Source organism: Lycium ferocissimum, chromosome 9, assembly GCF_029784015.1.
Source record: "Lycium ferocissimum isolate CSIRO_LF1 chromosome 9, AGI_CSIRO_Lferr_CH_V1, whole genome shotgun sequence".
NCBI classification, from domain to species: domain Eukaryota; kingdom Viridiplantae; phylum Streptophyta; class Magnoliopsida; order Solanales; family Solanaceae; genus Lycium; species Lycium ferocissimum.
The window spans coordinates 31712881-31726699 of NC_081350.1; positions in this window are offsets into that span (position 1 = coordinate 31712881).

Below are 13819 nucleotides of genomic sequence, written 5' to 3' on the forward strand. Positions count from 1 at the left end.
ACGAATCTATGCTCACGGGACATAGTACGTATTTGTCTATGTCTTATAGTCTTCAGGAGGGGCATTGTTACCTCCATCTTACCGGGACGAGCAATAGATGCCGCTCTGGCAAATCTGAATCTATACTCACGGGACATAGTACGTATTTGTCTATGTCTTGCACCGTCTTTCCGGAGAGGGCATTATTTACCCCCACGTCTTACCGATGGTCATAAGATTCTAGCATCTATCTCTCATTTCCCAACATCAATGGGACCTATGGAAGTGTGCCCTGCGGAGATATACGATAGTGGAACATACATCCAATCAATACCACTTCTAGACTTTACATTTATATAAATAGTATCTATTTAAGTGAATTTACGCTATAGGACTCATACGGTCATTACTTTAGAAACTTGAAATTATCAATTTAGATCATGCTTGCCCACATTCCACACATAGAACTAAATGGTTTAAATGCATACATACAACACAAACCATATGCTTTTATGAAAAGCAAGCAAACTAAGAGTTTAAGCCTCACTTACCTTATACACAGGAGCAACCTCTCTTGAAATGCCAAATTCTCTTCAAACAATCTCCAATCGCCTCAATCTATCCAATAACATAAATAAATGGTCCAAATTAGTCTAGGGAAACTAATCCTTTAATTTTAGGTTAGAACTAAGTCTCAACATTCCATACCTTGATTTCATAATTCTTTTAAAAAGTGAAAATTGTATCTCAATACTAATTTGTCTCAAATTATAACACCTTTCTGTTAAGATTCTAACTCTACCGAAACAATAATCAAAATGGACAATGATGTTGCTCTGGCATTACAAAAGTTCGGGAGGCCACTACGGTTAAACATTACCTAACCTATATATTTTCTTCTTTTACAGGATATAGTTGTAGTCTACCTAAATTGACTCATTGTAAAGAAAAAATAAGTGAGTTGAGATCACTTGCCACGGAATTAAAGAAACCCGGTAGAAAGTATGACGGTTTGCTCCACCGCACGACTACAGCGCTTCCCTACAGATAACTAAGGCTTGGGTGAATATTATATAAAATGGGTGGGCCCATTACTAGTGAATTCTCATGTTGTTCACTCAAAAGGCATCTATGGGCCACTTGTCACTCTCTTGAATAAATCCCAAAGCCACATTTAGTAATATGGAACAAAATAAAAAGACGGGCCCCACTAGAACAATTATCACCTTGCCTAATAATCTACTTTCTTGTGTATCTATGCATTCATGCCTCTTCCTATATAAAAAAAATTATGTGTCAAGTCTTAATCCCTACTAAAGTTATATCCTAGCCTAGCCTATAATTTATATATAACAAACCTATTTTTGTACTCTATAAGTATTTACAAGGTATATGTCATTATGTGAACCATTAAACTAACTAAACTCTATAATTAATAAATTAACACACATAACCACTATAAGAATAATATCGAGTTGTTACATTAGTGTAAGGCTTGCCTTAGGCGAATCTCACATCGGTTTAGGCGAATCTCACATCGGTTGGGAAGGAGAACGAAGAGTGCTTTATAAGTGCTTGGATACCTCTCCCCGTAGACGTGTTTTAAAACCGTGAGGGCGAAGGCTCCAAAGCGGACAATTTCTACAAACGGTAGCACAGGCTGTTACGGTTAGTATCGAGCCCGGTGTCGAGCCGGTGGTGGGTCAAACCTCAGCGAGGACGCTGAGTCCCGGGGGAGGGGGGGGTGAGTGTAAGGCTTGCCTTAGGCGAATCCCACATCGGTTGGGGAGGAGAACGAAGAGTGCTTTATAAGTGCTTGGATACCTCTCCCTTGTAGACGCGTTTTAAAACCGTGAGGGGCGAAGGCTCCAAAGCAGACAATTTCTACAACCGGTGGCCTGGGCTGTTACAGGTAATGGGTGACTCGGTCATTTAATTGACGGGTAAATTTTTGTATATATACTTACTTAATGTGTGTGAATAGTTTATTCATAGGAATATTATTTGCACCCATATAAAGTATAAGTTGGTAAATATATTATTTGATGGAGTGGGTAAATTTTAAAGTAGACAAAGTGGTTAAGGGAATAAATGAATTAAGGAAGCTACTGTGATAAATAATCAGATTAGGCCCAAACAACTTCTCCTTAATGGCCCATCCGTGGAAGACCTACTACATAGAGTCTAAATTCATTAACTGCTTAGAAAAGAAAGAAGCCTAGGAGCGGTTGAAAAATAAAAGGCTAGCGCCTGAGCTACTTTTGACAAGGGAAAACAAAACCAATTACGGGTAAATTATTCAACCCAATTTAAAGTGACCATGGAATTAAATTGCTGTACTAGTAGTAGTTTAAAAAAAGTAATCATTAGGTTGATGAGTAGGCTACACGTTTGGCTGAAAATTGAGAAAATAGTAGTGGAATGTTGCAATTATTATGGGTAGTACGTGTATGCAGGGTACGATTGTGGAAAGATTCTATTTTAATATTATTTAGGGGATTGAATTCATGTAGTAAGTATATGTAGTGTACTATTGTGGAGAAATATTATTTTAATACTATTTAGGGGATTGAATTCATTATCTACCTTGGGTTCTACTGGTTTCAAAATTTTATGGAGGGAGTAATAATTTTGGATAAATAATGGATAGTAATTATGAGGTAGTAATGACTAATGATTATGGTTTCATGCATAATGGCTTAAGGGTCGATAAATAATGTTCTTAAAAATTGTCTCTGGTTTCACGAACACTGCTCTCAAAATTGCTTATGGTTTCGTCTTCGGTCATAGTTATTAGGTTAGCAAGTTCCTTTTTTTTTATTATATATTTTGGATACAAGTAATTGAATATTCGGGGATTGGATTCTATGCACACCTTTAAACTCGTGGTATTTGCATCATGGAAAGTGAGATGTTAATCCTATATTCAGATTTTGGGGCAATTGAAGGTTTTGAGTCCTAGTCCTAAAAATGTATATATATATATATATATATATATATTTATGAATTGTGAGCCTATTTGTGGATGGAATTGTAATTTATTAACATAGAATATTTAATCATTAGATTTTGATAGTTCGGAAGCATTAGAGGGAAGGGTAAAGCTCAAGTTTGATTGTTCGTAGCTCTTTTTTTTAACGAGGTAGGTTATATGGCTTACCTTTTTTGTTAGACTTCGATTAGCGAAACATATGTATAGTTAGATCTTGTCGGAGAAAGTATGTACGCTTTCGGTACGAAGTTGGGATGGACTAGGTTGGTATTGTTGGCCGGTTGTTGGCTTGTAGCCTTATATGGTTGTGTTCGACTTGATTGGAAGTGATGATAAGGAAGAGAGTACACGAGGCGGAGCTCCTTCGGGATCGTAGGTACACGGGCGAGGTTTGCAAGATCGTGAGAGTAAACGAGACACGAGGTCCTTACGGGGATCGTGAGAGTGGTACATGGACTTTGCGGGTCCCCCATGGTTCATGGTTGTTGGGTGACGATCTACACCGCCATAGCATGTGTGTACGAGCATTGCATTGCATTGTATTGTATTGTATTGCCTTGCGTATTCATTCTTCATATCATCCTTTTATGCCTTGGATTCTGTATATGTCTTTCTATATTTGGACTGATATAGTGGATTGTGATTTCTACTTGTACTTGATTGCGAGCATGTCTATCCTTTTGTCGGCCTATGATACCTACCAGTACTTGTGTTTGCCGACCCTACCTTGCTGCATTCTTTTTTGTAAGTACGAGATCGGTACCAGCACGCACCTCGACATTGATCCGGGCTATCTACGGAGTTTGCTAGGGTGAGCTTATTGGACGAGTCCGCCACCCACAGGACTCCTTCTTTACTACTTGTCTTACTTTGATCCTTAAATAGTATTTCTAGTTTTGAGACTCATGTATTATTCAGACACGTTGATCAGTGGCTCTTGTACTATTTCTGACCATTTTCCTTCGGTGGTATTTAGAATTGGGAATTCCGCACTTGGTATTTATAATATATGTTAGACTCTTCATTAAGTTCGCTTTATTTAGTAATTATTGTTGTATAACTGATTAAGGGAAGGGTTCTCCTACCGAGGTGGGATATGGTAGGTGCCCACACGACTTAGCGGCATTTGGGTCGTGACATCAAGACACTTGGCCAATTTGCCATGTGTCAACAATTAACTAGAATATCATTAATTTTTTAAAATATCACTACAATCCCCCACTATTTTAAAAAAATTAGAAAGAATAGTAAAAACTTGCTGGAGTAGTGCCTTTTGTGCTATGAACCAAACTTAGACCGATAAAATTTAACTTACAGAATTACTAGTGAAATAAAAAATTTCTATAAACCAATAATTCTTATTGTAAGTCAGAGATTTTATCAATCGCATTTCGACTCCGTAAGTTTATTGTTCAATGCGGTTTTGCGTCCTAGACCATGCGCGTGCCTAGTTATTCATGAGAGCTCTAGAGACTAGGCCAACATCTCATAGGAGCGGCCCCACTCCACTCTCATATAGGTGAATTCATGAAGTGTATACTGCTTTAAATACACCGTGCATAAGGACTATGAATTCATTAAGAGTTAATTATCATCCTCACAATTAGTAGCAGTTCAGGCACTCTCTTTAAGTCGCAGCGTCAATATCGACTTGTTATTACCCATATGAACCTATTTTATAGGATCTCCAATCACATAGGTTGGGTAACCATCTCTATTGACAGTCATATGGCCTTAACCCCATCTCTCTTGAGGTTTGAAGAATTAATTTTCTTCCCACAGGTTTAGTCAGTGAATCGACCAAATTCATTTCGACCCGCATAATCAATAATTATTCCATCTCTGCGGTAGCTTAACAACGCACGTAATACGAATTTCATGTGTCTACTCTTACAATTATAAGATTTATTCTTTGCAATAGCCATTGTCGCTTGACAATCACAATGTAAAAATACAGGAGGCAATTCATCCTTTAATAAAGAGATATTCGCCAAGAAATCTTGTAGCCACTCAACCTCAAAACAAGCTAACTCAAGAGCCACAAACTCTGACTCCATAGTCGATCTAGCAATGATCGCCTGCTTAGCTGGTTTCCACGATATTACATCCCCACCAAGGGTGAACACATAGCCACTAGTGGATTTTGTCTCATCTGAATTAGAGATCCAGGTTGCATCACAATACTCTTCTGAAGTAGAAGGAAATCCATTGTACACGATACCATGATTCATGGTTCCTCTCAAATATTTCATCAGTCTAATTAATGCAGATCAATGCTCTTGATTGGGATTATAAGTATATCTACTCAGTCTATACACAGCATAGGCTATATCAGGCCTTGTAAAATTCATTAAAAGCAACGGAATCGCAATAATCTGAGCATATTTAGACTTAGCAACTAGGTCACCATTATTCTTTTTCAATTGAGAGTTAACATTAAGAGTGGCCACATGTGTCACTTCAACACATTCAAACTTCTTAAGAATTCTTTCCACATAATATTCTTGTGACCGCAATATACTATCATCACTCCTTATAACTTTAACTCCCAATACCATATATACTTCACCCATACCTTTCATACCAAAATTAGTCGACAAAAAGTGTTTGGTACTTTCCACAATATTTAAACTTGTACCAAATATGAGCATGTCATCGACATATATAAGCATATTATCACATAATCATTGTCTGCCACTTTAGTATAAACACATTTATCCACTTCGACAGAAGAAGAACCGTCTCTTATTAAGACTTGATCAAATTTCTCATGCCACTGTTTAGGAGCTTGCTTAAGGCCATAAAGTGATTTCATTAATTTACAAAATTTATTTTCTTGTCCAGGAATTGTACATCCCGTGGGTTGAATCATATAAATATCTTTTTCTAAATCACCATTTAAAGAAATTTGTTTTTACATTCATTTGATGGATAAAAAAGCTTGTGAAGTGATGCTAAGGCAATTAAAATCGAATAGAGAAAATTCTAGTCACTGGTGCAAATGTATCAAAATAATCAATATTTTGCTTTTATGAAAATCCTTTTTCGACTAAACGAGTTTATATTTATCTATAGAGCCATCAGGATAAAACTTTCTTTTGAAAATCTATTTACAACCAATAGGTTTTGCACCAGGAAGTAAATCAGTTAAAACCCATATATTATTTTTCATGATAGAATCAATTTCCATTTTTATCGCCTCTTTCCAAAATTTACCATCAGAAGAAGATATAGCTTCAAAATAATTTGATGGTTCATTATTGACAAGAAAAGTTTGAAAATCTATAAGAAAAATATTCCTTTCTAGGCCTTTTGCTCCTTCTCAATTCCTTATTAGAGGTACTCTCATTATTTCTTTCAACAGGTGCATGAGAAATTTTATAAGGTAATGAAAAAAATATCTTCAAAAGATTTAACTTTCTTTGTCTCAATTATAGTATTGCAATCCAGCACATCGCTTTTCAAAACAAGAAATATGTATGCAACACTATGTTCAGCATATCCAATAAGCATACAGGCAGCAGTTTAAGAACCTATTTTTCTCTTTTTAGGTTCAGGCAAGAGAATTTTAGCAAGGCACCCCACACTTTTAAATATTTCAAATTAGGTTTATAACATTTTCACAATTCATAAAGAGTTTTGCCCGTTCTTTTATGAGGAATTCTATTTTGCAAGTGACATGCAGATAATATAACCATTCATCGGCCGGAATTGGGATCTTAATTTTGAATTTAACCCTGACTGTTCAACAAACATACCCCTTTGGGTGACATTCCCAGGACTCCCACTTGGGTACTGGTCTGTTGAGGCTTTGAGCAAGATAGCCAGCACTGTGGGGTGACCTATGTATGCAGATAAGTACACTGTTGAGATGGAATGAATTTCATATGCTCGAGTCTTGGTTAATGCTGATGTTTCACAACCCCTAGTTGAGTCCATTGAAATCACTACTTCTAAAGGTGTTTTCAGTCAACCAGTTGATTATGATCGGCGACCTAAATTCTGCACTTGTTGTATGAGATTTGGGCATACCTTGGAAGACTACTGGATGGGTAAGAAAGAAGTGACAAGGGTGGATGATTTTCAAGAGGCTCCTAGATGGAGAAGGAGGAGAAATAGAAGAAGGAACAGACCTCCTAGGCAAGATTGGAAAGCTAAGGATGATGAGCATTTGGGGGCCGGTGAAGCATGTTATAATTTACCAACCCATGATTTCAGTAGTAAGATTAAAAAAATTGCTAAAAATATGTGAACTTAAAGAGTTGATTGTAGTGTTTTCAAGAAGAATTTTATCTAGTATATACCTCTATCACCTCTGTTTGGTTTCTCTACAGTTAATGACAAGAGGATCTTTGCAGAAAGGAGTTAACTGATAAACACATGTCCACGGGACTTCTTGTGTATGATGTTGTCTGAGATACCGCCATACTTGATGCAGAGGAGGTAAGGATCTTTTTAGATTTATCATCCAGAAAAAATTTCTTGATGCCTCTGATATGACGATATATTAAAAATAATTATTCATACTTTATCATTTATAGTACATTTTTTTATTAGAGTTTGTTTATGTTTACTTGGTGATTATTTTGATTTGTTCAATTTGTTATATTTTTAAGTTTCATCTATTTATACCTTTAGAATTTGCTAATTAAATCCAATTGAATCATGCTTCGGTAGAGAGATGAAGGTGTTTTTTGCTTTCATTTGATTGAAATACAAATAGTTTGGAAACTGTATCTCATACTTTCTTATCTGTTGGAGAAATTATTTGGCAAAAAATGTATCGGCTAGATAGAAAATCTCACCAGCAGCTAAGGAAGGTGGGTTTTTAGCCAACGAAGGTATTCACATGTACAACCCCTCCAAATATGTATTTTGCAGTTTCCCTTAACTTTTGAGTAGCAATTTTCACTTCAATTCTTACATTTAAACCGTTAATTTCAATATTTGCAGAACAGTTCTCACTTCCTATGCCTCTAGGTACATGTTGCATCAAATAATGATACATTAGATTAGCTGAATCACAAATCAAACCAACTGAAATGCTATATATGTACGTTCTACTTTATAACTCACTGATATTTATTTTTCGCTTTCCTCTCAATTTCATTTTCTTTTAGTTGAGTGGTGCTTACTTACTCCTTGAAGGTACCCCAAACGTCTCCTTAGGATAACAAGCCCACCAAGTTACCTTTTAAATTTAAAGCTTCGCAATATCACAGTTGAACATTATGACTGGACTCTTTTGCCTAACTGTGGTCAATTATCTCTTAACTTCACATACAACACATCTTTTGCAATGTTCATATCTCGACTTTAGATACTAATATGTTGAAAGAGTTGGCCAAAATCATTGAAGAGCTATTGAGCAATACATAAGACGTCAATTTCGTTTAGCCATTATCCTTTTCAGGTTGACGTTTGACGCAGTATAAATGAGGCTACAATGGAGGGAAGACTCACCTGCCTTTGCTCAGTAGATACATCACATTGTTCTGCACGGTTTTTGGTATTATCTGGCTTATGTGTCAGTGATATTACAGGATCACCGTTGATAAGCTGATCGAAAAAGCAGATGGTTTTGTTGGTGTTTTTTCCGGGTAAGGTTTTATTCTCTAGAAAATTCGATGATTAATATTCTTCTTCCTTTTTCTTCAGTTGATATTGGATATTAATTTGGATTAATTTGAAGTGGTAATTAATTTCTAGATGATGATTGTTAGAATATGTAAAATATATTCTGATTAGTAAAAATATATTTTGTAATATTTTGTAATCTTCTATTTTAGGATAGCATATGTTAGTATTATTTAGTGAAATTAGTTTCTAATTGGTAGCCTACAATTATGGTGTAAATCATGTATATCAACCCATTCATAGAAGGAGCAGTTATTCAAGGAAAACATTCTCTTACATGGTATCGGACTAGGTTCTCTAAAACCCTAGCATCCTAAAACCCTACCCCTCGGCCGCCAACCCCCGCCGCGCCGACCCCCTCCCTCCCACCCTCTCTCTCTTCGTTTTCCTCCCTCTTCTCCATGGGCGACACCTCAGTTGCATCCTGCGACTACGAGTCACCAATATCCAAATCATGCATTCTATTGTGCTTGCTACGAAGAAGCCGTACAATAGCTGGGCTACCTGTCTTCCAAGCTCCATTGTCGTGCCAACTTGGTGATCGACCATATCCTACCTCGTGCCTCTCCCACCGTGCCACCACCGGCTACGCCGGGGGGCTTGCTGCTAAGGCACTATGGGAACGAGGTTTGGATGACATTGTTCGGCAATGGATTTTGGCACCATATCCAATGATCTTCTTAACACGATCATTCATCCGAGAGGACTGCTTGTGGGAAGCTTGGGACCGCCTTGTTCGTCTTTTCGGGACAATAAATCGGCTAGGGCTCTCGCTCTTGATGCGAAGTTCACCAACACCAAATTGGTGGATTTCCGAATGTGAAAGCCTGCGCACCGGTACGAAAGTTCTTGCGAGACAACCTTGCCAACGTCGGTCACAAAGTTTCCGACGACGAACGACTTGTCTTCGCCCCCGAGGTTGTCGGACGAATATAAGACTTTTCGCACAACGGTGCGGACCGTACTCCTCTCCCCGTCTTTTGCGTTGTCCGGTCGATGCGCAGGAGCTTGAGGAAGATAGCCATGCGGGACGCCATTCACGACGCCGGCTCGGCCTTCTCTTGTTTCCCGCAATGTTACTCCTCGACGTTTCTCGGGTAATGGACACCCACGTGGTGCGAAAATAACGCCCACAATGTAAACGCTTCGCGAGAAATGCGTGGCGGGAAAAACAACCGCGGTCGCGGCGGCGGCAACCGCGACAACCGCGGTGGCGGCGGCGGTGGACAAAGCGCGGCGGGGGCGGCCCATCTTTGCACGGCCGCGCCGGCCGCCAAGAGCCTCGGCCCCCGCCGTCGTGGTATTATCCACCATGGGCGACTTGGGGGCCACGGCCGTGGGCCACCACCGCTTGTCCCTACCCTACGGCGGGATGGCGGCCGACCCCGTGGCGGGCGGCGGACCGCGTCCGGCCCCTCGCGGCGGGGAGTTCTTGGTCCTCGTCCTCCGGTCGTTCACACTCGTCGGCCTCGTCGTCACATGGCGGGTATGCGCCAGCGGATATTGATCAAGCTATGCACGCACAATGTCGTTGACTCCTTAGTGACGGGGAATTGGTACATGGACACGAGACCCACGTCTCGTATGATCGACTCCCCGGTACTCTCTGTCTTATTATCAATTGAGCAAAAATAATGGCATTATTGTTGGTAATGGTAGCATGATTCCAATTCGTGGTTATGGTCAGGCTTCCCTTCAAGTAAATCCCTCTTTAAAGCTGAAAAATGTCTACGTGCACCTAAACTCATCAAAAACCTTGTTACGTTTCGTAAATTTACTATAGATAATATGGTTTCGTTGAATTTGATCCTTTGGTTTTAATGTGAAGGATTTACGGACGGGGGCAAACTCATGAGATGTGAGAGTTCGGGTGATCTTTATCCATTCTTCCCAAATTTTCGAGCCATCTCGCATTCGCACCATCTGTTTTTAGTGTAAATCTCTCCCTCGTATACGGCACTCAGTTTAGGTCATCCAGGGGATGTTATTCTTAGTTCTTTACGTAGTAGTAATTTGATTGAATGTAATAAGGCTCGAAACAATGTTTGTCATTCTTGCCCTCTGGGGAAATTAATTAAATTGCCTTTTTATGACTCTCTTTCAACTACTACTATGCCTTTGATATTGTTCACAGTGATGTATGGACTGCACCTTTGTTCTTACCTAAATCGATCACGGATATTATGTTTTATTTCTTGACAATTACACAAATTTTCTTTGGACTTTTCCAATCAAAACAAAGTCCCGAGGTTTATGATGTTTTCTTGCCGTTCCGGAATTTCATTCGCACTCAGTTTGAAAAAGAAATCAAAACTTTTCAATGTGACAACGGGCGTGAATTTGATAATGGTCCTTTCATAAATTTTGTGAACAAAACGGGATGTGTTTCCGCTTTTATTGTCCCCACACTTCCCCCCAAAATGGTAAAGCGGAACGGAAAATAAAATCGATCAATAATGTTGTTCGTACACTCCTTGCCCATGCATCTATGCCCCCTCCTATTGGCATCACGCTTTGGCCATGGCCACGTACCTACTGTGATATTCTCCCTTCTAAACTCTTAGCATATAAGACACCCACTCACATTCTTTATCAAAAGAATCCATCCTACTCTCATCTTCGAGTTTTTGGTTGTCTATGCTTTCCTCTCTTTCCCTCCACACAAATTCATAAGCTACAATCTAGGTCCACCTCATGTGTCTTCCTAGGATACCCTTCCAACCATCGGGGGTACAAATGCTATGACTTATCGGCGAAAAATAATCATAGCTCGGCATGTGTGTGGTTTGATGAAAATTCCTTTCCTTTTTCACAAATGCATACTCTATCTCCTACCTCGTATGATTTTTGGATCTTGATAATTCCCCGTTGAGAATCCAGCATTTGCATGACCGGGCCGTGCTTCCCAATCGACTTCCCCCTCCTCCTCGTGCAACCCACCACCCGATCTCCCCTACCTCTTCTCCTTCATCGCCCCGGCCCGGCGGATCCGCCTCCCCCGCCCCACGGCAGGTTCCCCGCTGCCGACCCTTCCTCTCTCGGCTGCCCCCGCGCGGCGGCCCCTCCCACCGTGCCACCCGCCGTCGTACTCGCGACTACGCGTAGTCGACATGGGATTTTTAAGCCCAACTCCAAGTACCATAATCAAGCCTTAAGTGTCACCACCCCAATTCCATCTCCCCCATTCCTCGGAATCCGTTGGTGCCCTTAATGATCCGAATGGAAGAATGCTACGCAAGATGAATATAATGCTCTTATTGATAGTAAGACTTGGAGTTGGTCCTCGTCCTCAAATGCTACTATTATTCGGTCTTTATGGATTTTCGGCATAAAAAGAAATCGATGGTTCTTTTGAGAGGCATAAAGCCCGTCTTGTAGGTGATGGCGGTCTCGACGGGAGGGTGTTGATTGTGGCGAGACGTTCGGTCCGGTGGTCAGCCGGCAACTATCCGTGTGGTTCTTACTATTGCTTTATCTCGCTCTTGGCCCATTCATGACTTGATGTAAAGAATGCTTTCTTGCATGGCAATTTGAATGAGATCGTCTATATGTATCAACCTTTGGGGTTTCGGGATCCGCTCGTCACGATCATGTTTGTCTCTTGCGTAAATCTCTTTATGGTTTGAAGCGAGCACCACGAACTTGGTATCGAGCGTTTTTTGAATATGTGGCAACCATTGGTTTCTCCCATAGTACATCGACAACTCTCTCTTCATCTTTTGTCGTGGGAAAGATATTGCTTATATTTTGTTATATGTGGATGATATTATTCTACTTCACATCTTGGACTCTCTCGGACTCGGCATCGTGTCCAAATTAGCTACGGAATTTGCAATGAAAGACTTGGGTCCGTTGAGCTATTTTTTGGGGATTGCGGTCTCCGGGGACAACAATAGCCTCTTTATGTCTCGGAGAGTTCTTATGCGAGAGGATATTCTTGACGGAGCGAGGGCATGTCACGGTGTAAGCCGCCCCTTGCTCCAGGTTGACTCAAAAGGGCAAGCTCGGCGCGTCTTCAAGCGCCCCGTATGAGGATCCTACGAAGTATCGTCGTCTGGGCGGTGCCTTGCAATACTTGACATTCACTCGGCGACATATCATCTGCTGTCCAACAAGTTTGCTTGTTTATGCATGACCCCAAGGTCCAGCATATGGAAGCATTAAAACGCATTTTGCGTTACATTCGAGGTACGATTGACTTTGGCACACATTTATACAAATCCCCTCTACAGTCACTCCTATCATATACAGATCTTTGATTGGGAGGATGTCCGGACACTCGACGCTCCACATCGGGTTATTGTGTCTATCTTGGGGATAACTTGATTTCTTGGTCTTCCAAGCGCCAACCTACTCTATCTAAGTCAAGTCTTTGAGCGAATACGAGAGGGGTTGCTAATGTTGTCTCTGAGTCTTGTTGGATTCGTAATCTGTTGCTTGAACTCCATTGTCCTATTCGTCAAGCAACGTTGGTCTATTGTGATAATGTAAGTGCCATTTACTTGTCTGGAAATCCGGTACAACATCAACGTACCAAGCATATCGAAATGGACATTCACTTTGTTCGCGAAAAGGTTAGACGTGGCGAAGTTCGTGTCCTACACGTTCCGTCCGTTATCGATTCTTGACATTTTCACCAAAGGTCTTCCGCGCGTACTATTTGATGATTTTCGCGACGAGTCTAACCGTTCGTAGACCTCCCGCTTAGCGCGGGGTGTGTTAGAATATGTAAAATATATTACGATTAGTAAAATATATTTTGTAATATTTTGTAATCTTCTATTTTAGGATAGCATATGTTAGTATTATTTAGTGAAATTAGTTCCTAATTGGTAGCCTACAATTATGGTGTAAATCATGTATATCAACCCATTCATGGGAACAGATTATTCAAGGAAAACATTCTCTTACAATGATGAATGCAATATTTAGGCTAGCAGGCTGTTAAAGTATCCTTTCTGCAGTTTTTCGTAGTTTCTTAACATTTTTGTTTAATATGTAGTTTTGCATTTCTTCTCTTGACCCATAAATTAATTGGCATGCAGACCACGATATGAAATTGTGAGAGGTTTACAAGTAGATAGAAAGCACATATATTGCATCACTGGTCATAGCGTGAACGATGCACCTGTTTTAAAGAAAGCTAAAGTTGGAATAGTTGTTGCAGATGCAACAGATGTTGCCCCCATATAGTGTTTCTGATACAGTCCT